The sequence below is a fragment of the Bos javanicus genome, chromosome 28 (genome assembly GCF_032452875.1).
Source record: "Bos javanicus breed banteng chromosome 28, ARS-OSU_banteng_1.0, whole genome shotgun sequence".
Classification (NCBI taxonomy): domain Eukaryota; kingdom Metazoa; phylum Chordata; class Mammalia; order Artiodactyla; family Bovidae; genus Bos; species Bos javanicus.
In genome coordinates this window covers 15383565-15406457 of record NC_083895.1, presented here as the reverse complement: position 1 = coordinate 15406457, position 22893 = coordinate 15383565, and positions in this window count along the sequence as shown.

The following is a 22893-nucleotide window of genomic DNA, read 5'->3' as shown; positions in this document are numbered from 1 at the left end:
ACCCAAAAACACATGCTACAAAACACAATGCTCGCTTTTATACCATTTTCAGATAGTATCAAGGTTAAAATGTTTAGAGTCAAAGACATCTTCATTCCAATACCCAGTTCTGTCACTTGCTCCTTACACAAATGTGGGTAGCCACCCGGCCTCACAGAGCCTCAATTTCCTCATGTTACTTAGAAATAATATGCAGCTCTTTGAACGTCTAATTTTTACAATTTATTTATTTGACTGTGCCGAGTCTTAGCTGTGGCACACAGATCCTTAGTTGCAGCATGCAGGATCTAGTTCCCTGCAAAGTCTTAGCTATTGGACCATCAAGGTAGTCCCAGGAAGATTAAATTAAATAATGATGCAAAGCCCTAAGTACATGGCCCTACATATAATAAGTGCTCCATAAATGGTTCTCAACATGTGTGCTATTTGAGGTTTTTGATTACAGGTAACAGAAATAAATTTTGGCCAACTGAAACGAAATTTATAGAAATAAATGTAGGAAAATTGGAGAACTAGGCCTCCAATCGGAAACAGGCAGAAACCAATTTAGCGTCAGGGGCTTAGAAATCAGGAATTAAAGTAGGAATGGTTTTGTAGTGGAGAGCCTGGTAGGGATGTTGCTGCTAGGATAAAAGAACACCAATCCCTTCACTGACTGTTTCACACACTCAAAATCAAAATCCCAGCAAGGAGCTGCTGTGGACTGAGCTGAAGCCACTGCACACCTTCTGGCTAGGAAAGAAACAATCTACACCCCACTGTTCATGTCAGGACTATTTACAATAGCCAAGACTTGGAAGCGACCTAAACGTCCACTGACAGAAGAATGGATAGAGAAGATGTGGTACATGTCTACCATGGAATATTACTCAGCAAATGGAGTTTGTTATTACAAGAACAAAATAATGCCATTTGCAGCAACATGGATGAACCTAGAGATGATCATACTAAGTGAAATCAGACAGAGACAAACATCAGATGATGTCATTTATATGTGAAATCTAAAGAAATGACACAAATGAACTTTTTACAAAACAGAAATAGAGTCACCAATGTAGAAAACAGACTTATGGTTACCAGAGGGGGAAGGGAAAAAGGAATAAATTGGGAGATTGGGATTGACATGTACACACCACTGCATACAAAACAGATAACGAATAAAGACCTACTATATAGCACAGGGAACTCTATATAATACTCTCGAGTGACCTAAATGGGAAAAGAATCGAAAACAAAGTGGGTATATGTATATGTATAACTGACTCACTTTGCTGTACAGCAGAAACTAACACAACATAGTAAATCAACTATACTGTAATAAAAATTTAAAAAGAAAAAGAAGAAAGAAACAATGTGGGCCTTCAAGAGCACAGGCAGCTGGATTTTTTTACCTCAGCAAGATGGTACACAGTGGTTGTAGGCTGACTCTCCCAAAGGAAATCAGGGTTCTATAATGAAGAATGGTGGATGCTGCTGGGGGGGCATAAAATGACAGATGTTCTGGGACTTCCCTGATGGTCCAGTGGCTAAGACTCCATGCTCCCAATGCAAGGGGCCCAGTTTGGATCCCCGGTCAGGGAACCAGATTCCTTATGCTGCAACTAAGTTCACACTCCCCAACGAAAGATCTCACATGCTGCAACTAAGACCCGATGCAGCCAAAAAAAAATAAGGACAGGTGTTCTTATAGCAATAAGCATTAGGTAATTTTTTTTCATATTCTTTTCCATTATGGTTTCTCACAAAATAGTGAATATAGTTCCCCGTGCTTGTTGTTTATCTGACGTATATGTAATAGTTTGCCTCTGCTAATTCCAAGGTGCTTCACAGGTGGCGCTAGTGGTAAAGAACCCACCTGCCAAGGCAGGAGACATAAGAGATGAGCGTTGGATCCCTGGGTCAGGAAGATCCCCTGGAGAAGGGTATGGCAACCCACTCCAGTATTCTTGCCTGGAAATGCCATGGATAGAGGAGCCTGGCAGGCTACAGTCCATAGGGTTGCAAAGAGTCGGACATGACTGAAACAACTTAGCACACAGCACAATCCCAAACTCCCAATCCTTCCCTTCCTTTTGGCAACCAAAATCTGTTCTCTTATCCATGAGTATATTTTTGTTTCCTAGATATGTTCATTTGTATTATATTTTAGATTTCACATATAAGTGATATCATATGTATTTATCTTTCTCTTTCTGACTTACTTCGCTTAGTATGATAATCTCTAGGTCCATCCATGGTGCTACAAATGGCATTATTTCATCCTTTTTGATGGCTGAGTTATTATTCATTGATCATGAGGTAATTCTGAATTGGAAAAAATGTAAATATCAAACATTTATTTAAAAAAAAAAGCTCTTTCACCATACATGTGACCAGCATAAAGCCCTGTGAGGAGAACACGGAAGAAATTATTTTCATTTTACACAGAAAAACTGAGACTCAAGGAAGATAAGGGACTAACCCAAGGACTCTGCACTGTGTTTGGGGAGAGCTCAGACAAAGTCCTGACCCATTGTCTAAGGCTGTTCTCTAGGTACTCAGTGGAAATTGTCAAACATGCCCCAGCCTTCTCTGCTTCCCAACCCAAAAGTTCAAAGGACATAAGATTACTGGTTGGTGGTGTTTCCCTTTTAGGATTTGCTGGTCCCCCTGCCGCGTGGAGTTCAGGCCCTGAGCTGGAGGCCCTGCTGGAAGCAGGACAGTTGGCGTAGCAGAGGGAGGCCGGGAGATTTGGCAGCCCGCCTTCATCACATTTGGGGGAGGGAGTTGAGAACCGAGGACTGAGAAACCACTGGAGAATAAGTCAGGCTAGAGGAAGACAAAAAGCCGGGGGCCAACCTAAAGAGGAAGTGGTATGGAGAGCAGGCAGTGGGGGGACAGAAAGAATGATCTTTTTTTTAAGCCAAAGAATTGGGAAAATTGTTAACTCAGCCAGAAAGGGGCCCAGTGGTTACCAAGATCTCCTGCACCTGGCTGCAGAGAAAAAAGTGAAAACCTCACAAAACTGCCTCCTCCTCTCTGAAATAAATCACTTCTCGTGATTTACTTTGATATTTGACATCTAAGTTACTTAGGGTTATTTTCTGCTTTTTCTCTCTCCCTAGCTTATAGAAAAGCCCACCAGAAAGAACAAACCAACTGCAAATTCCCAGATTTCACAAGATACAATGAACAGCCAAATAGTTCGAGAAAGATCCTATTTAGGAGTCATCTTACCTAAAATATGCATTTTTCAGTTAGAGAAACTGAGACACAGAATTACGAGTTTGTCCACATCTATTTATTTACTTTAAGACACTTAAAATATGACTAGGTCAGGAATTGGCAAACTTTTTCTATTAAGGGCCATCTGGTGAATATTTTTGGTGTTGAGGGTTATGTGATCTCTGTTATAATACTCAACTCTGCCACAATAGAGCAAAACAGCCATAGACAATATAGACACACATGATTATGGCTTTATTTCAATAAAACTTTATTTAAAATACAAGGTGTGGGCCAGTCTTGCCCAGTAGGCTGCAGTTTGGCAAAACCTGATCTAGACCTAGGTATTTACTAAATACCATGTAAACAGAAAAACAATATGAGCCAATAGTGGGCATAAATTAAATTCCCATAGAAATGATAATAATAATTGCTACAATTTATGAAGTACTTCCTGTGTGACTTTCCTCACTTAATTGTTCCACCAGTCCTCTGCGATACGCACTAGATGCTCTCCATGTTTACAGACAAGAAAATGAAAACAGGGACTTCCTTGGTGGTCTGGTGGTTAAAAATCTGCCTTCCAATGCAAGGGACATGAGTTCAATCCCTGGTCAGGGAAATGCAATCGATCCCACATGCCACAGGGCAACTAAGCCGCACACCGCAACAAAGACCCAGAACAGCCAAAAATAAAAATAAAATTTAAAAAAAGAAAATGAAAACACATGCAAGTCAAATAACTTGCCAATGGTCAGAAAGCTCGGAGGTGGTAGTTTCAATATCTGAACCCAGATCTGTCTCACTTCAGGACTCGAGTGCTTAACTACATCAGGTAAGAACACAAATACCAAGAAGGCAGAACAGAAACTAAGTGATGTTCCTCACAAAGCATTTACAGTTTTCATGTTTGTCTGAAAGAAATTTCCACAAGTGTATATATTTTAACAATGCATCTGTATCAGCAATTTGGATGAGTCATGAGTCTGCCTCTCTGTCTCTCTCTGTACATTCATTTTGTTACATCTTTCTCGCAATCAGTCTGTCAGGCTCTCTCTAGCACACACACCAGGATTTAAGGAAGGATATTAGCTGGAGCCCACCCACCTCACACACTGGGAAGCGAAAGGTCTCGAACAGAGAGGAATTTAAGCCTGAAGGGGAGAAGAGGACAGCTCTTGATGATTATCCTAAATTTCTGAAGCCAAACCAGGGAAAACTTGAGGAAATGACTCACTGAACCCAGGAGAAAGAAAAACAGCCAAGTGATGGCCGGAGAAAATGAGGATAATATAGCCTTACTGTTAAAGTGAGGGTTAGCAGTCCACAGAGACCCAGAAAGGAAACACTGAAATGGCTGAGTTACATTCCTGAAACTAACATGCAATATTGTTTTATCAGGCTTATGGCTGTTTGGGCCAAGAATGAGGCAGGAACAGATTTCTTCGTAACAGAGACATCATCTCATGTTCTTTGCTGTCCCCAGATAGTCTCCTCTGCTACAGCCCTAAGGGGAAACCACAGCCATTTCTGTCCCTTCTCGTCTTCTTTTTTTCTTTTTTCCCCACAAAAACTGGTTGTTCCTGACTCCAATGCTGAGATTGGTGTGACAAACAGATGTACTCTACTGTAGCTGTTAAAAAATCTAACATTCGTCCTGTGCCCAAAGTCCAAAGGACTTTGAGCCATCAATTTTCCAGCTAAAAAAGAAGCCTGATAGGAAACGTTGGGGAATGTGTTCAAGTATGAATACAGTTGGCTTGCACTTGGTAGATCATTAGCAACAAAACAAAACGATGAGGTAAGTAAATTTTGTCCTTGGCCTTTTCCTATCCATCTATCAAACTGTCCCTGAATTAACCTTAATGCAAAGCTCTGGTCGTGTCACTCTGTGCGCAAAGACCTGCAAAGTTAACACAGGAACAGCTTCCCTGGTGGCCCAGTTGGTAAAGAATCTGCCTGAAATGCAGGAGACCACCTGAAATTATCCCTGGGTCAGAAAGATCCCCTGGAGAAGGAAATGGTGACCCATTCCAGTATTCTTGCCTGGGAAATCCCATGGACAGAGAAGCCTGGTGGGCTATGGACAGAGGAGCCTAGTGGGCTACAGTCAGAGGAGCCTGGTGGGCAACAATCCATGGGGTCTCAAGAGTTGGGCATGACTTACGGACTAAACCACCACCACCATCACACTGCTGTGAAACAGGCACTTTTGTACATTGCTGATGGAAGTGTAAACTGGTACAATCTCTAAGGAGAGCATTTTGGCAATGTCTGCTAAAATTATGAATGTACCTATATTTTATCTAAGAATATGTCCTAGAGCTGCAGCACATTTGTATGCAATGAAGCATTATAAGATTATCTGTCATATTATTAAGAATAACAGATTAGATACACTTCTGCTCCTGGATACAGGGTAGGAGGTCACAAGAGGCCAAAGCTCTTGCTGCAACAACTTTAAACAAATGGACAAAAGGAAAGAAACATCTTAAAGGCATCAAAGAACTGTAGAGAATTAGATGAACTAAAAGTCCAGAGGAAAAAGCCATTCTTAGGGCTGGGAACAGAAAGACAATCCAGGCTCTCAATCAAAAGCCTGGAAAGGACGTGCCTAAAGGACAGAGACAAACCAGGGATTGACAGAATCTTGCTAAAACTGTAAATCCAGCCTCAACTTAGTCCATGACTGCTGCTGCTGCTGCTAAGTCACTTCAGTCGTGTCCGACTCTGTGCGACCCCAGAGACGGCAGCCCACCAGGCTCCCCCGTCCCTGGGATTCTCCAGGCAAGAACACTGGAGTGGGTTGCCATTTCCTTCTCCAATGCATGAAAGTGAAAAGTGAAAGTGAAGTCGCTCAGTCGTATCCAACTCTTAGCGACCCCATGGACTGCAGCCCACCAGGCTCCTCCGTCCATGGGATTTTCCAGGCAAGAGTACTGGAGTGGGGTGCCATCGCCTTAACTAACAAAGGAAAAAAGAAGATACCTCTCTGGTGAAAGTCATCATCAAAGAACTCACTAGGCTGCCTTAAGAACAAACAGAACATAAAACTCAGAATAAACAAAGTATATATTTTAAAATCAGTCAAAATTTTAAAATTCAAAAGCAAGTCAATAGTAACTATGCAAATTGAACCACAAAAAGAAATTAAACTGGGAATAAAGAATATGTCCAACAGTGAGACATACTCTATGTAATATACCTGGAATGGAGTCCCAAAAGAAGAGGTGGGCAAGATAATGGAACAGAAGAATATTTGAAAACATATCACTGAGAAATTTCCAGACATGAAGGAAGACATAAACCTACCAATTCAAGAAGCTCAATAATCCCCCAAACATGGTAAATACAAAAAACAACAACAACAACAACAACTCATACCTGAACATATTACAGAAGCCATTGAAAAACAATGAGAAATTCATAAAAGCAGCTAGAGGGAGAAACACCCATTGTCTTAAGGGAGCTACAGTAAGACTGTATGTGCTAAGTCACTTCAGTCATATCTAACTCTGCAACACCATGGACTGTAGCCCATCAGGCTCCTCTGTCCATGGTATTCTCTAGGCAAGAATACTGGAGTGGGTTGCCATTTCCTCCTCCAAGCGATCTTCCCGACATAGAGTTCGAACTCATGTCTCTTATATCTCCTGCATTAGCAGGCAGATTCTTTACCACCAGTGCCACCTGGGAACAATAAGACTGACTCCTAACTTTTTTTTATAAAGCTTTTTAAAAAATATTTATTTTTGGTTGTCCTGGATCTTCCATTGCTGTATGTGGGCTTCTCATTGCAGTGGCTTCTCTAGCTGCTGAGCACAGATTCTAGGCACAAGGGCTTCAGTAGTTACAGCACACAGGCTCAGTAGTTGTGGCTCACAGGCTTAGCTGCACCTCAGAATGTGGAATCTTCCTGGACCAGGGATTCAACCCGCGTCCCCTGCATTGGCAGGCAGATTCCTATTCACTGTATCACCAGGGAAGTGCCCGACATCTAACTTTGCTAAAGAAACTATGTGTGGTGCCCATGGAAGTGCACTCATCAGACATTCCTTCAAGAAAGCCTGCTGCAGGGAGCACATCTGACAGCTGCTACACTTTCAGATCCACAGAAACCTTCACTCCAAGTCATACTCCCTCTGGGCTGCTTCCACCCAATGAATGAGTACAACGAAGGTATTAGAACCAGGCCACTTCAGTAGAAGCAGGATTTCTCTAACAGCCAACTTATACTCAGGAGATCTCCACTGGTCTAGCCAAGCATTTCTTACAACTGTTCCATAGTCTGAAGCTTTTATGACCCAATTCTTTCTTCCTTCCCATCTTGGTGGCAGAAATTCCTGGTTGTCTGAAGGTTCTCCCTTCCTACATCTCTCCTTCTTTTATTTTTCACAGGCATTTTTCCTCCAATAAATCTTCCTTGCATTTTTAATCCCATCTTGGTGTTTCCTTCCCGTAGAACTCAAAAGTGATGCCATGGAAGTCAGAAGACAATGTAATATGACTTCTTTAAAGTGGGGGGGAAACCCTGCCAATCTAGAGTTGCTTGACAGTAAAAATATTTTTGTCAAACAAAAACAAAGAGAATTTGTTGCCAGCAGCACACCATTGATATAAGTACAATAGCAATTTCTTTAGGCAGATGGGAAATTTTCCTAGCTAGAAACACAGAAAATAGGGAGGAATTGAAAAGCACTGAAGAGTAAACACTTGTGGAAAAATATTTTTTAAAAATTAACTCTTGAAAGAAACAACAATAACATTTTTTAGAGTTTAGAACATGTAACACAAAACATATATAACAGCACAAAAGGTAGGACGGGGCAAATGAAATCAAGTTAGAAGATTCTTACATTCTCCAGAAAATGTACTGGCAAGGGAGACTATAATAAGCTAAGTATGCATACTGAAGTCTCTAGGGCAATGCCACTCAACTGGAGCATATTTACTCACAAGAGACATTCGTCAGGGACTTGGTTGGTGGTCCAGTGGTTAAGAGCCTGCCTACTAATGCAGAGGACACAAGTTCAATCCCTGGTCCGGGAAGACTGCACACGCTGAAGAGCAACTAAGCCTGTGCACCACAACTTCCGAGTCTGGCCCTAGAGCCCCAGAGCCACTACTCCTCAAACCTGAGTACCTAGAGCCTGTGCTCCACAACAAGAGAAGGTACCACAACGAGACCACGCACCTCAAGGAAGAGCAGCCCCCTCTCACTGCAACTAGAGAAAGCCTGCTTGTATCAGTGGAGATCCAGAACAACCAAAACAGCTTTTAAACGTAAATCAACTATAGTGAAAGTGAAGTCGCTCAGTCGTGTCCGACTCTTTGCGACCCCATGGACTGTAGCCTACCAGGCTTCTTGGTCCTTGGGATTTTCCAGGCAAGAGTACTGGAGTGGGTTGCCATTTCCTTCTCCAGGGGATCTTCCTGACCCAGGGATTGAACCCGGCTCTCCCGTATTGTAGGCAGACGCTTTACTGTCTGAGCTACCTACTTCAATAATAAAAACAAATTTTAAAAGAGAGACATTTGGCAGATAGATAGATAGGCAGCTAGCTGATAGAGCAGGAGAGATAGAGAAGTACTGAGAGACAAGAAGAAAGATTTAGCAGTATCTGTAGAAATTTTTGGTTGTCACAACTACGTCACAAAATCATCCTCAGTTGAGATATAAATGACAGAATGTCAGAGTAGATGAAAAAACTTTACCCAACTCTATGCTGTCTCTAAGAAACTTACTTCAAATGTAATGACAGAAGTGTGTGAATGCTCAGTCATGTCCAACTCTTTGTGACCATATGGACTGTATCCTGGCAGGCTCCTCTGTGCATGAGATTCTCTAGAAAGAATACTAGAATGGGTTGTCATTTCCTTCTCCGGGGGATCTTCCCGACCCAGGGACTGAACCCTCGGGTCTTGCATTGACAGGCAGATTCTTTACCACTGGGCCTCTTGGGAAGCCCCAAAGAGATAGGTAGGTTAAGAGAAAAAGGAAGGAAAAAGAGGTTCTAGACAAACCCCAATCAAAAGAAAGCTGGAGTGGCTGTATTAATATCAAAGTAAACTGTAGAGCAAAATAATTTACTAGGGATAAAGCAGAGTATCACATAATGATAAAAGGCTCATTTCACCAAGAAGACATGGCAACTCTAAATATGTTTGTACCTTTAACTGGACTTCAAAATGCACGAAGCAAAAACTGATGGAACTAAAGACAGAAATAGACAAATTCACAAGTATAGTTAGAGACTTCAATTTGCCTCTCTCGGTAACTGATAAAAGTAATAGGATAAACTTCCCCAGCAGTCTAATGGTTAAGACCTTGCCTCCCAGTGTAAGGGGTACAGGTTCGATCGCTGGTTGGGGAACTAAGATCCCACATGCCTCAAGGTGTGGATTAAAAAATGCAGGATTATTTTTTTAAAAACTAATAGGAAATCAGCAAGGATGTATTGTAGATGAACTGAACAACATCAACCAAAAGGATCTCACTGAAATTTTTAGAACTTTCTGCCTCCAGTGGCAGAATACATATTATTTTCAAGTGCATGTGGCAGTCTCTAAGATAGACTATATGCCTGGTCATGAAGCAAACTGTACAATATTTAAAAGAACTGCAATCAGGTGAAGTATGCTCTCTGACAATAACAAAACTAAAATGGAAATAACTGTAGAAAGACAACAGAAAATCTCCTAACACTTGGAAATTAACTATCATCTTTCTAAATAAACCTGTGCATCAGAGAAGTCTCAAGAGAAATTAGAAAATATTTTAAACTCAACAAAAATGAAAATACAACATATCAAAATTTGCATAATGATTAAAAGCAGTACTTAGAGGGAAATTTATACCATTAAATGCTTACAGAAAGGACTTAAAGAAACTAGAAAAAGAAGAACAAAATAAACTCAAGGCAAGCAGAAAGAATGAATCATAAAGATAAAGGCAGAAGTCAATAAAATTGAAAAAAGAAAAATAATAAATTCAAAATAACCAAAATATTATGTCAAAAGATCAATAAAACACAAATTAACCTGTAGTGAAACATACAAAAAAGAAAGAAGACATAAATTATTAATATCAACAATGAAAGAGAAAATATCACTACAGACCCTACATATAGGAAAATAAATAAATAAAGGGATACTGTGAGCAACTCTTCACTCAAAAATATGACAACTAAGAGTCGGATACAACTGAGCGACTTCACTTTCACTTTTCACTTCCATGCATTGGAGAAGGAAATGGCAACCCACTCCAGTGTTCTTGCCTGGAGAATCCCAAGGACGGGGAAGCCTGGTGGGCTGCCGTCTATGGGATCGCACAGAGTCGGACATGACTGAAGTGACTTAGTAGTAGTAGATGAAATGGACCAATTACTCAAAACTACAAATACTAAACCTCATCCATGATGAAACAAATAACGTGAATAGTCCAAAACTACTTAAGAAATTGAATTCATGGTTTAAAATCTAGAAAAAAAAATTATCCAGCACTTCTTCTCATTTGTAATGAGAAAATTTCAAGTTCTCTTAGCTCACAGTATTGCCAGCCGTGAAACTTCAGTGGTTTTTTGTTTCTCTTTCTTTAACACCAATTTGAGTTGAATTTCCTGTGACCTAAAGGCAGGTTTCTAAAACATAGTTTTCTGGAGTTTTCTCCATAGTTAAATACTACAGTTGTTGAGTGTTCAGATACAATACTGAGATGACTCAGAGTAGGAATTATAAAGGACTGGTAACAATCATTAGTGGTAGTGTATTGTCTGGAGTAGGAAATGGCAATCCACTCCAGTATTCTTGCCTGGAGAATTCTGTGTATAGAGGAGCCTGGCAGGCTACCATCTATGGGGTTGCAAAGAGTCAGACACAACTGAGCGACTGAACACACACATGGTGGTAACAGCATTAGAGTGTAATAAGAAGAACTGTGGGGACTTCCCTGGTGGCCCAGTGGTTAAGAATCCACCTTGCAATGCAGGGGACACAGGTTTAATCCCTGGTCGGGGAACTAAGATCCCACATGCCCCAGAGTAACTAAGCCCATGAGCCCCAGCTAATGAAGCCTGGGCACTCTGGAGCCCACGCTCCACAACTAGAGAATCCGTGCACCGCAACGAAAGGTCCCACGTGACACAGTGAGGATCCTGTGTGCCACAACCAAGACTTGACACAGCCAAATAAATACACATTAAAAGAGAGAGAGAGAATAGTTAGAATAATAACTAGGTAATATTTAAAATGGAGAAGGAAATGGCAACCCACCCCAGTGTTCTTGCCTGGAGAATCCCATGGACAGAGAAGCCTGGTAGGCTGCAGTCCATGCGGTCGCACAGAGTTGGACATGACTGAAGCGACTTGGCAGCAATATTTAAAAATTGCTTTCTTGACTTATCTTTCCATTATTTAGTCTTAAAAAATATAAGCAAAAACACACCTATGGTTGTATTCCACTTCCTCTCCTTTTTCAAAAGCTCTTCTTTTCCTTGCTGATTCCACAGACAGTATATTTTGATTATTTCAAAGTTGTGGATAGGACTCTTCCTCACTGCTTATCACAGATGCATAGTATTCTATTCCTGTGGATATAGTATTGTTTATTCAACCAGTCCTCTACTCATGAACATTTGAATGTTTTAGTCTCCTGGTTTTGTAGATGATGCTGCAATAAAGTGATTTGTTCACAAAAAAAAAAAAAAAAGAAAGAATTGTGGCTAAGATATACAAAGCATTTACTGATGACACTGCAAAAAAACTTACATTTGCAATAGGCAGCACAGTATTGTAGAGGAAACAGAAGTACATATATTAAGTGAAAAAAAAATAGTAGAATGGAGTATCAAGTGGGATTTTCTGGAGAACAGTTTTCTTCCAACCTACTGTCTGGTTGGGATCATCATGCTCTGGAGAAGGTGAAACTTAAAAAAAAAAAAAATGCCATTTTTCCCACCCATAGGAAAATGCCTGAAATGGCACAAAATTGGTTTCCAGGAAAGTGCTCCTAGCCTGAGAAAAACCAAGTCCTCCCAGCATCAAGATCCTGCCAAGAGAGGGGGCCAGTTTGTGCTTCTCCAGTGAAGACTCGTCTTTTTTGCCAATTAGACCATAGATCCATCAACTGTACATGCTGAGGGCTCCCAGAACCTTCTGAAACACACACACACCATGAGCAGTGAGTGGACACAGAGTGCCTGAGAGAGCTACCAGAATAATAGGAGGAACATCTTGATGAGATGGCCCGTCTTTATGCTGATATAACAATGATCATCAGAGAAAGAGACATATCATTATACTGCGAATATGCAGGATCTAAAAAGAAATGATATAAATGAACTTATTCACAAAACAGAAACTGACTCACAAACTTGGAGACCGAACTTAATGGTTGCCAGTGGGGAAGGATGGAGGAAAGAAATAGTTAAGGAGTTTGGGATACACTGCTGTATTTAAAAGAGAACCAACAAGGACCTACTGTGTAGCACAGGGAACTCTGCTCAATGTTATCTGGAAGCCTGGACGGGAGAGGAGTTTGGAGGAGAATGGATACATGTATTTGTATGGCTGAGTTGCTTTGCTATGTACCTGAAACTATCACAACATTGTTAATTAGCTATATTCCATTATAAAATTTAAATTAAAAAAGATCTTCAAAAAAGTATGTAGATTCATCTTGTTTACTTATTGAAGACCCTGAAAGGTCTACTATGCAGTTTAGAACTATGCCCATAAACTCTTGCTAATTTCAAGTAACTACTTTCCATTAATTTCCTAAAAAATAAGAGAAAAATATACATACAAGTGAACTGAAAAAAACAAACAGATAAGCACCACTTACTTCTACACTTCCTCCATTCTAATGAGGCAGTGGTCCAAGAAACCACATTCCTGCCCTTTATAAGTCAGCTGCCAACATGAATGTGATTCTTCAGCTATGAGAAAATGTCTTTTGAAGGGTACAGGTTGGTTAATATTGGAAATTCTTCTGTACTTTGGGAGATAACACTATTTGCCCTGATAAGGACCAGTACTTTCTTTGCTCTGATAACCACCAGTAGTTTTTTTCTTCCTTTTTATCAGGACTTGTCAAGAATCAGTCATGTCATTTTGCATTTTTCCTTTTTCTCTCCCTCTGTCTTGCCCTTTTTGGGATTAATGCCAGCAACATGTTTTTCTGATATTGTGGTGGATATAATCCAGTACTGACCTTCTCTATGTTAAATAAAGTCTTGAGATTTAGGAAAAGTTCTCATCTAGGAAAAATAAATAAAAGTTACAATGTGGAGCAGTTAAAAGGCAAGAGTATCCTAACTGCCAATTGTAAGTGTTCACCTATATGACTCTAAAACCTCTTACTGTAAATCAATTCACTGGTGTCAAGTTTTACACATTAAGTACAAAGAAGATGGATGGATAGAAAGAAAGAAGAGAAAGAAGAAGAGAGGGAGGGAGGAATCCAAATTGGGATTTAAGTATTTGGAGGAGTAAGTCATCTTTGGGACTTTCCAGGTAGCTCAGTGGTAAACAATCTGTCTGCCAGTGAAGGAGATGCAAGAAACATTGGGTTCAATCCCTGGGTCGGGAAGATTCCCTAGAGTAGGAAGTGGCAACCCACTCCAGTATTCTTGTCTGAAAAATTCCAAGCCAAGAGGAGCCTGGCGGGCTACAGTTCATAGGGTCACAAAGAGTAGGACATGACTGAGCAGCTGAGCATGCACGCCAGTCAGCTTTGAATGAGAAAAAGAAAATAGAGCCAACTCCAGAATTTCCAGCTACCTATTGGCTACTGTTCAGAAAGAAATGCTCGCTGACAGATGGAAATTGACTCTCAGCAAAAAGATTCTATTCTGAGTTCTATATGCCTGAGATATAAATGGTTCTCAGTAAATATTTGGTAAATAAATAATGAACAAATATATGTTTCTTTCCATATGTTAGTAAAACTGAAGCCTACATATATGTTTAGTGAGAAGTCCAAAATCACATAGGAAAGCTTAGGTGCCTAAAGTATATTAGATGCAAAATATAAGAAATATCATCAATTGGACCTAAAAGATCTGGATTCTGGTTTGGAGTTTGTTTTGTCATTTACCTCCTGGGTCCCTAGATTGCAGAAGGCAGGGACTCATCTGTACTGTTTTTTGCTATTCCTTCAACGCCTAGCTCAGTCTCTAGTACATACTAGGTATTAAACGGATGTTTAAATATCCACCATTGCCTCATCTGTAAACTTATTTCCCTCATGTGAAAACTGAAGAGGTTGGCACCACGGCTTTCTGGGTGTTCCTTCCAGCTCTATGTCATTGTGAGAGAGGATCTATGCTCTTAGTCCTCATTTTATCCCCACTTTCCAACTTCCACAGCTCAAATTGTATGGGAAACCAAACACAGGTGGGTGAGGCTCCAACATAATTCCAACATCCCTTCCCCAATGTTATACCATCATCCCTCTGAGCTCTTACTTCCACAAGAAAAACCACAAAAATGCAATCTTAATGGAAAACAGTGAATCAATCAATTACTTCATTGTCTATTTTGTAAAATGAGTTCCAGAATAACCACAGACCTCCCAATCTCTCAACCTCAGCAACCAAAGATTCCCCAAACTTTCACATTAGGTGGCTCCAGCCACCCTTCCCTAGAGGGGAATTCTTTCTCCACGTCTTCCGGGGGTGCTCAACAGGAATAAATAGCCTGGAAAAAAAAACAGCAGCTCAGTGTATTACAGGATGACATCCTGGAGAGAGGCGAATTCTCCCACACTCCTAATGTAAACCCAGTTCCTCTCCTTTGGTGACACCCCTCTGGCGAGAAAAATAGCCGTAACCCTGAAGCATGGGCAAGAGAATCCGCAGAATTGGCAACATAGCTTCTTGTTTGTCCAGAGAGGAAGGGGACCCACTCACCCAGAAGACATATGTTTTTCTTCTTTGGGGGAGTCTTTCCTAAGGGCAGCCCCACCAGCAGTTCATCTTGAGTGACTACGGGGTCATTTACAGTATCTTGAGAAGTGTCCTAGCCAGGCAGTTGAAAATCCCAATTTGACCTCTGACAGACTGTGTGACTTTGGAAAAGTCACTTTCCTCTCTGAGCTTCAGATTCTGAATTTTTTTTAAAGGGAACTGTGAGTCCCTCCCCTTTTTTTTTTTGGCTGTGCTGGTCTTTGTTGTGGCACACAGGCTTCTCCAGGGGTGGCACCTGGGCTTAGCTGCTCCTCAGTATGTGGGATTTTAGTTCCCAGCATCCCCGGCATTAGAAAATGGATTCTTCACCAGACTCTGAAATATTTTAAATGCATTTGCCCTTTTAAGTGATTACAAGATTCCTTTTTTAAAAATACCTTTCTTAAGTCATTATGTTGTATACTTGAAACTAACATAATATTAGTCGATTTATAAATCAAATTAAGTGACTTAATGCAATGCAGGGGATATGGGTCCGATCCCTGGTCTGGGAACCAAAGTCCCACATGCTGCACAGCAGCTAAGCCCTCCGCCGTAACCACTGAGCCTGCAAGTCACAACTGGAGCCCATGCCCCACAACGCATGATCCCACACGACACAACCAACATTCCTCGTGCGGCAACTAAGACCTAAGGCGGCCAAATAAAAAAAATGAAGTAAAATAACATTTTAAAAATTAAATTAAAAAAGACTTTTCTTATAAAAATAACACATCATATTGCAGACATTTAAAAATGCAGATACAGTTAAATAAAAATAATCATAATATGGTTAACATTTTTGTGTATTCCTTTTGGTGAGACTTCTGGGATTTTAGTTATCACTGAATATACAATTCCCAGTGAGAGCTGCCCCTTTGGTGTCTCTCTGATGCTCACACTTGTGCCAAAAATGCTGTCCACATAGTAGGAAGTTGGGGAACCCCCTTCACTAACTCTGTAGACTGTGACATAGTCTTTTGAAGGCCCTCAGTGATAAGTCATGTGAGGTTAGTTTCGAGTATTGGAAAAGTCACTTGAAGACAAATCTGCCTGATTAGAAGAATGGTTGAGTTGGGTACTTAGATTTGGTGTAGATTATCATCATCATCACTATAAAGTTAAAGACTGTTTTTCATTTTTCTCTGAAGTTTCCAAAATTTTTTGATGCTTAGATGTATGGAAGGAGAGGGTTAAATTTCATTATTTTAGAGCTACAGTTCTCTAAATATGTTCTATGATACACATTGCAGATGTTCCCCCAGGAAAAATGAGTTCTGTGCTGAAAAGAGCTTGGAGAAAATTACACACATCACTCCCTTAAAGACTCAGGGCACACTGAATGTATTAAATGCTCTGAGATTCCTCTGCAAAGAACATCCTTTAATTTTAACTAACTGTATTTTCTAAACCTATTTGAGTTCAAGATGTTGACTGAGAACATCATATCAGTTTGTCTCTCAGTCACGACAAAGAGCAGAGTTTGGTGGACAAGCACACAGACTTCTATGTGTCTTAAGCTTAACTTTTCTGAACCTCCATCTCCTCTTCCACAAGAGAAAGATTAAATTTTACCTACATCACAAGACTGCTCTAAATTCTAAATGAAATAAAATGTGTAAGGAACTTAGAGCAGTAACTGGCACATAGCAAGCATTAAGACAAATGAGAGCTCCTATTATTTATTAGTTGGGATAGATAAGATAATGAAAAGAGGATGAGGATGAATAAAATTTGCGGAGGAGGAAAAGGGTAATAAGGGCAGAGATTCCTCTTAACTGAGATGGCAAGTTGTTGCCTGGACACAGGACATCTATTTTTGGCACTTAAGGCAACTAGATTCCAGAAAGGATCTCTGAGTACAGAATATCAGAAAATTTTTTCTAAAAACACAAAATTCTTACTTTTAAACACATAGCTGAACTGGTAGGAAAGAAGAGGAAATAAGAAAGTATTGGGTTGGTCCAAACGTTTGCTCCGGTTTTTCTGTAACATCTTATGAAAACCCCAAATGAACTTTTTAGCCAACCCAATACAAGTCCAAGGAAGAAAGTAAGCACTGGAATCATCTTTCCCTGGAGGTCATTTTACAAGTCTCTGCTGCTGCTAAGTCGCTTCTGTCGTGTCCGACTCTGTGCAACCCCACAGACAGCAGCCCACCAGGCTCCCCGTCCCTGGGACTCTCCAGGCAAGAACACTGGAGTGGGTTGCCATTTCCTCCTCCAGTGCATCAAAGCGAAAAGTGAAAGCGAAGTCACTAGCAGCTGACAATTCTGGTTTAACAGCCTAAGCGTGAGTGGCAAAATACAAGTCCTCAGACCACTGCAATGTGAGAGTTTGCATTAAAGACCACTGGATAAATTCAGGAGCCCCTTAAAGACAATGAGGACAGTGGATGAAACGGGGGGAGGGGATCCACAAGAAGATGGATAGTGGGAATGCTATTGTGTTTCAGCCTTAGGTCCTAGATGGAGCAGAACAAAAGAAAAAAAATAATCTCCCGTGGTCATTCCTAGCTCATCATGAGCCCACCCACACGCAGGCTTGGAGCTAGAACTCATATCATTTGAGCAGCTTCAGGTTGATGGCACCATAATACATCTGACAGAGCAGGAGCCAATCCTCTCTTGAGGAGCATACTTAAAGACGGACCTTAAGGATATTAGAGGAATTTGGGACCAATTTTAAAAGTCTCTGAGCATATCTGGAAGCGAGTTGTCATTATCATCATCATGAAATAAATAACTGCAGGATCAGCTTTAAACAGCAGATTATGGAATTACCAGATACCAAATACAACTAAGTTTAAAGAACTGTACAAAAGTATTTAAAGTATCTGGAACTTCTATGATGATCCAGTGATTAAGGATCAGTATGTCCACTGCAGGGGGCATGGGTTTGATGCCTGGTCTGGGGAACTGAGATGCCACATGCCGCTGGGTGTGGCCAAAACAAACAAAAAAAATATTTAAAGTATCAATATTATCAACTCTACTTCAATAACATTTTAAGTGGCTTAATTATAAAAAAAATAATAAAGTATCAACACTGATGAGACAAAGTAGAAAAAGACGACATTTTTAAAAGTCTAACCCTGGTGGTTCAGATGGTAAAGAATCTGAATTGTGTCTGCAATGTGGGAGACATGAGTTTGATTCTTGGATCGGGAGGATCACTTAGAGAAGGGAATGGCTACCCACTCCAGTATTCTTGCCTGGAGAATTCCATGGACAGAGGAGCCTGCGGGCTACAGTCCATAGGGTAGCAAGAGTTGGACAGGATTGAGCAACTAACACTTTCACACTTTCACTTTCAAAGACTAAAAATAAATAATTAAAATTTGAACCTCAGTGGAAGATTTAAATATTGGTTTAGACACAGATGAAAGGAAAACTGCTAGTGACCTGGAAAACAGATCTGAAAAAACTACACAGAATAAAGCACTTTATTTGAAGGGGAAGCCGAGAAGCCCACTACCATAGTGACAGATGTTAATATGCATTTCTCAGTTATTGATAAAGAAGCAAATGGAGAATATGGTAAAGCAGTAGAAGATTTTACTGCAGGTCCCTGGTGTTTGGATTTCCAGTTCCTGGACAGAGGAAACATGGTGGGTTTCCAGGGGGTTCCAAAGAGTCAGACACGACTGAGTGACTGAGCACCCACACATGTGCACAAATGAAAAGTAAAGTTCCTGTCCTCATGGCATTTACATTTTTTTCTATACTTTCATATATGTAAATATGCATACTTTTAATTTTAAGACAAATGAAGAGGAAAAAAAAAAATCCAAGATCATTAGTTAGCAATTATTCACATTACTCATGTATCTGTTATTTCCTCAGCAAGGAACCAGATGGCAGTAATCACAGTATTCTTCTTATCTCCTGGCAGAGTACCTGCTTAAAGAAGGCACTTAATGAAGTTCTGTGGGTCCAAAAGTCGAGAGAGTTAAAGGGAAAAGACAAAAGGCAACTGGAATCATGGGTCCCTCACATCTTTGGGCAGGCCCTAGTAGACTGGCAAACCAGCTCCCTGGTCGGGGGGTGGGAGTCCTAACTAATCTGTAGTGTCAGCTGATTATTTCAAGTTTCCAATGTTACGTCTCTAAACACAAAGCTTAGAAAACATACTCTCGAAGTGGTACAAAACAGCTCCAGCGCACCAGTATCCGGCAATGATACAACCTTTACATCTTTCTGCCTCCAGTTCCTTTTTTTTTTTTTTTAATTGGCCACATCAAGTCTTAGTTGCAGCACACAGGACCTTGGTTGCACCATGTGGGGTCTTTCATTGCATCCCACAGACTCTCCGGTTGTGGCACTCGGGCTCAGTTGCTCCATGGCGTGTGGGATCTTATTAGGTTGGTACAAAAGTAATTGTGGTTTCAGACTGTAAATTTTAAATCATTATAACTAGGCTCAAACACATCTTTATTAATCAAAATAGGAACCATTAGAATCAACACATTTTTGTCAATGAGAAATAAGTTTGTTTATTCCTGTAGTGTAAATATCCATGCTTCGGGATTCAGTGGACTCTTGAAAAGCATTTTCTGCATTCTGCTGCTTATGGAAGCATTCTGTGTGCTAAAAGTTGCCGAGATGCTTGAAGAAGTGGTAGTAAGTTGATGAGATGTCAGGTGAATACGGAGGATGATGCAAAACTTTGTAGCCCAATTCAATCAACTTCTGAAGCATTGGTTGTGCGACCCGTGGCTGGGCGTTGTCGAGGAGAACTGGGGGCCCTTTCTGTTGACCAATGCAGGCTGCAGGTGTTGCAGTTTTCCGTGCATCGCATCGATTTGGTGAGCATACTTCTCAGATGTGATGGTTTCGCCAGGATTCAGAAAGCTGTAGCAGGTCAGACGGGCAGCAGACCACAAAGCAATGACCGTGAGTTTTTTTGGTGCAAGTTTGACTTTGGGAAGTGCTTTGGAGCTTCTTCTTGGTCCAACCACTGAGCTGGTCATTGCCAGTTGTCATATAAAATCCACTTTTTGTGCATCACAATTCCATCTAGAAATGGTTCACGGTTGTTGAGTGAACCAATAAGAGAACAACAATAAGAGAAGGTGACACTTCTAAATGATTTTTCTGATTTTTGGTCAGCTTATGAAACACCCACTTATTGAGCTTTTTAATCTTTTCTATTTGCTTCAAATGCTGAATGACCACAGAATGGTTGATGTTGAGTTCTTCGGCAATTTCTCATATAGTCCTTTCAATTGGTCATTGTCAACTTTCGACGGCCAGCCACTGTGCTCCTCATCTTCAAGGCTCTCGTTTCCTCTGAAAAACTTCTTGAACCATCATTACACTGTACGTTCATTAGCAGTTCCTGGGTCAAATACGTTGTTGGTGTTGCAAGCTGTCTCTGCTGCTTTCCGATTCATTTTGAACTCGAATAAAAAAATCATTCAAATTTGCTTTTTGTCTAACATTATTTCTATAATCTAAAATAAACATAAAATAAATAGCAAGTAATAAGTAGCAAAAAAAAAAGAAAGAAAGAAATGCACATGAAAATCGTGTATAACATAACCACATTTATTTTTAAATGTATTGCAATATCAAACAGCGAATTTCAACAGTGCAAAACCAAGGTTACTTTTGCACCAACCTAATAGTTCCAGGACTAGGGATTGAACCCACATCCCCTGCATTGCAAGGCAGATTCTAAACCACTGGACCACCAGGGAAGTCCCAGCCTTCCAGTTCTGATGGAGAAAAGAGGAGCAGAGGGAGAAGCTGGGGTGCAGAGATCAACCACACCAAACCCCCCTTTTGGCCTAGTTTGCTTTCCTTTTCAGAATCTGATCTCCAGATAATCAGAGAGTTGCCTAGAACAAATGAAGACCGACTCTGTGCAAGACCTTGGTGATGCAAAGGATACAGAAAACAGAAAGTCAGGATCCCCACTCTCACAATGTAGTTAGGGAGGGAGTCAGAATGATTGCAAGATGATATTTTTAAAAATGGTAGAGAATGGGGACTTTCCCTGGTGGGCCAGTGGTAAAGACTGTGCTCCCAATGCTGGAGGCCTGGGTTCCAATCCTGGTCAGGGAACTAGATCCCACAACTAAGACTGCCGCAACTAAGATCAAGTGCAGCCAGAAAAAAGTGGTAGAGAATATATAACTGATTAACTTTGCTGTATACCTGAAACTAACACAACATTGTAAATCAACTATTCTCCAAAAAAAATTTTGTTAATATTATGAAAGTATTTCACTGTATAGCAATTCAGCTAAGTGATAGCTCTGATGCTTTGGATTAACTTTTTGTTGTCTTTTCTGCTGATTAACTTCTCCTTTACATTTCTGCCACTTCAAAAATGCATTGAAAAGGACATTTAATGAATAAAATTATGCTGTTCACCTAAAACTACCACAACATTGTTATATTGGCTTTGCACACATGCTAAGTTGCTTCAGTTGTGTCCCACTCTTTCTGACCCAATGGACTACAACCCACCAGGCTCCTCTGTCCATGGGATTCTCCAGGCAAGAATACTGGAGTGGGTTGCTGTGCCCTTCTCCAGAGGATCTTCCTGACTCAGGGATCGAACCTGTGTCTCTTACATCTCCTGCATTGGCAGGCAGGCTCTTTAACACCAGCACCACCACGAAGTCCTATATCAGCCATCAGTTCAGTTCAATTCAGTCGCTCAGTCGTGTCCAGCTCTTTGCAACCCCATGAATCGCAGCACGCCAGGCCTCCCTGTCTATCACCAACTCCAGGAGTTCACTCAAACCCATGTCCATCGAGTCAGTGATGCCATCCAACCATCTCATCCTCTGTCGTCCCCTTCTCCTCCTGCCCCCAATCCCTCCCAGAATCAGGGTCTTTTCAAATGAGTCAATTCTTCACATCAGGTGGCCAAAGTATTAGAGTTTCAGCTTCAGCATCAGTACTTCCAATGAACTCCCAGGACTGATCTCCTTCAGAATGGACTGGTTGGATCTCCTTGCAGTCCAAGGGACTCTCAAGAGTCTTCTCCAACACCACAGTTCAAAAGCATCAATTCTTTGGTGCTCATCTTTCTTCACAGTCCAACTCTCACATCCATACATGACCACTGGAAAAACCACAGCCTTGACTAGACAGACCTTTGTTGACAAAGTAATGTCTCTGCTTTTTAATATGCTGTACAAAATGTTTTTGGTGTTAAAAGATAAAAATAAATTTTAAATAATAAATAAACAAAGATTAAAAACAACAAAAAACATAAAATTACGTATTATTTTTTAAATGGTAGATAAAATGAACTCTCTCAGAAATATGATTTTTTATGGAAGTCCAGATGCAGTATAATGAGGGCTCTCATGTCAGACATATGACATGAAAGGATCAAATCCTTACTCTGTCACTTGCAGGTCCTGTGACCTTAAACAATTAATCAGCAACTCTGTGTCCAGACCATCATGAGAATGAAATATGACAATGCACGGACAGTCATCACATGGTACCTGGCACACAGTCAGCACTCCACTAATACTAGAGTTAATAACTGTACTGAAAGCAACTATACTCCAATAAAAATTAATTTTAAAAAAACAGAGAAAACCATAACTGTACCAATATCCATAGTATTTGTCATACTACATGAATAAAGACAACAAAATAGAAAAGATAGGGGATAATTCATGGACTAGTCAGTAATCTAGTTCTATTAGAATCTGTATGATTAATGGAAGATAAGTTGAAAAATTATTGGGGAGGGTGCTGAGAGTCGGGGGCTT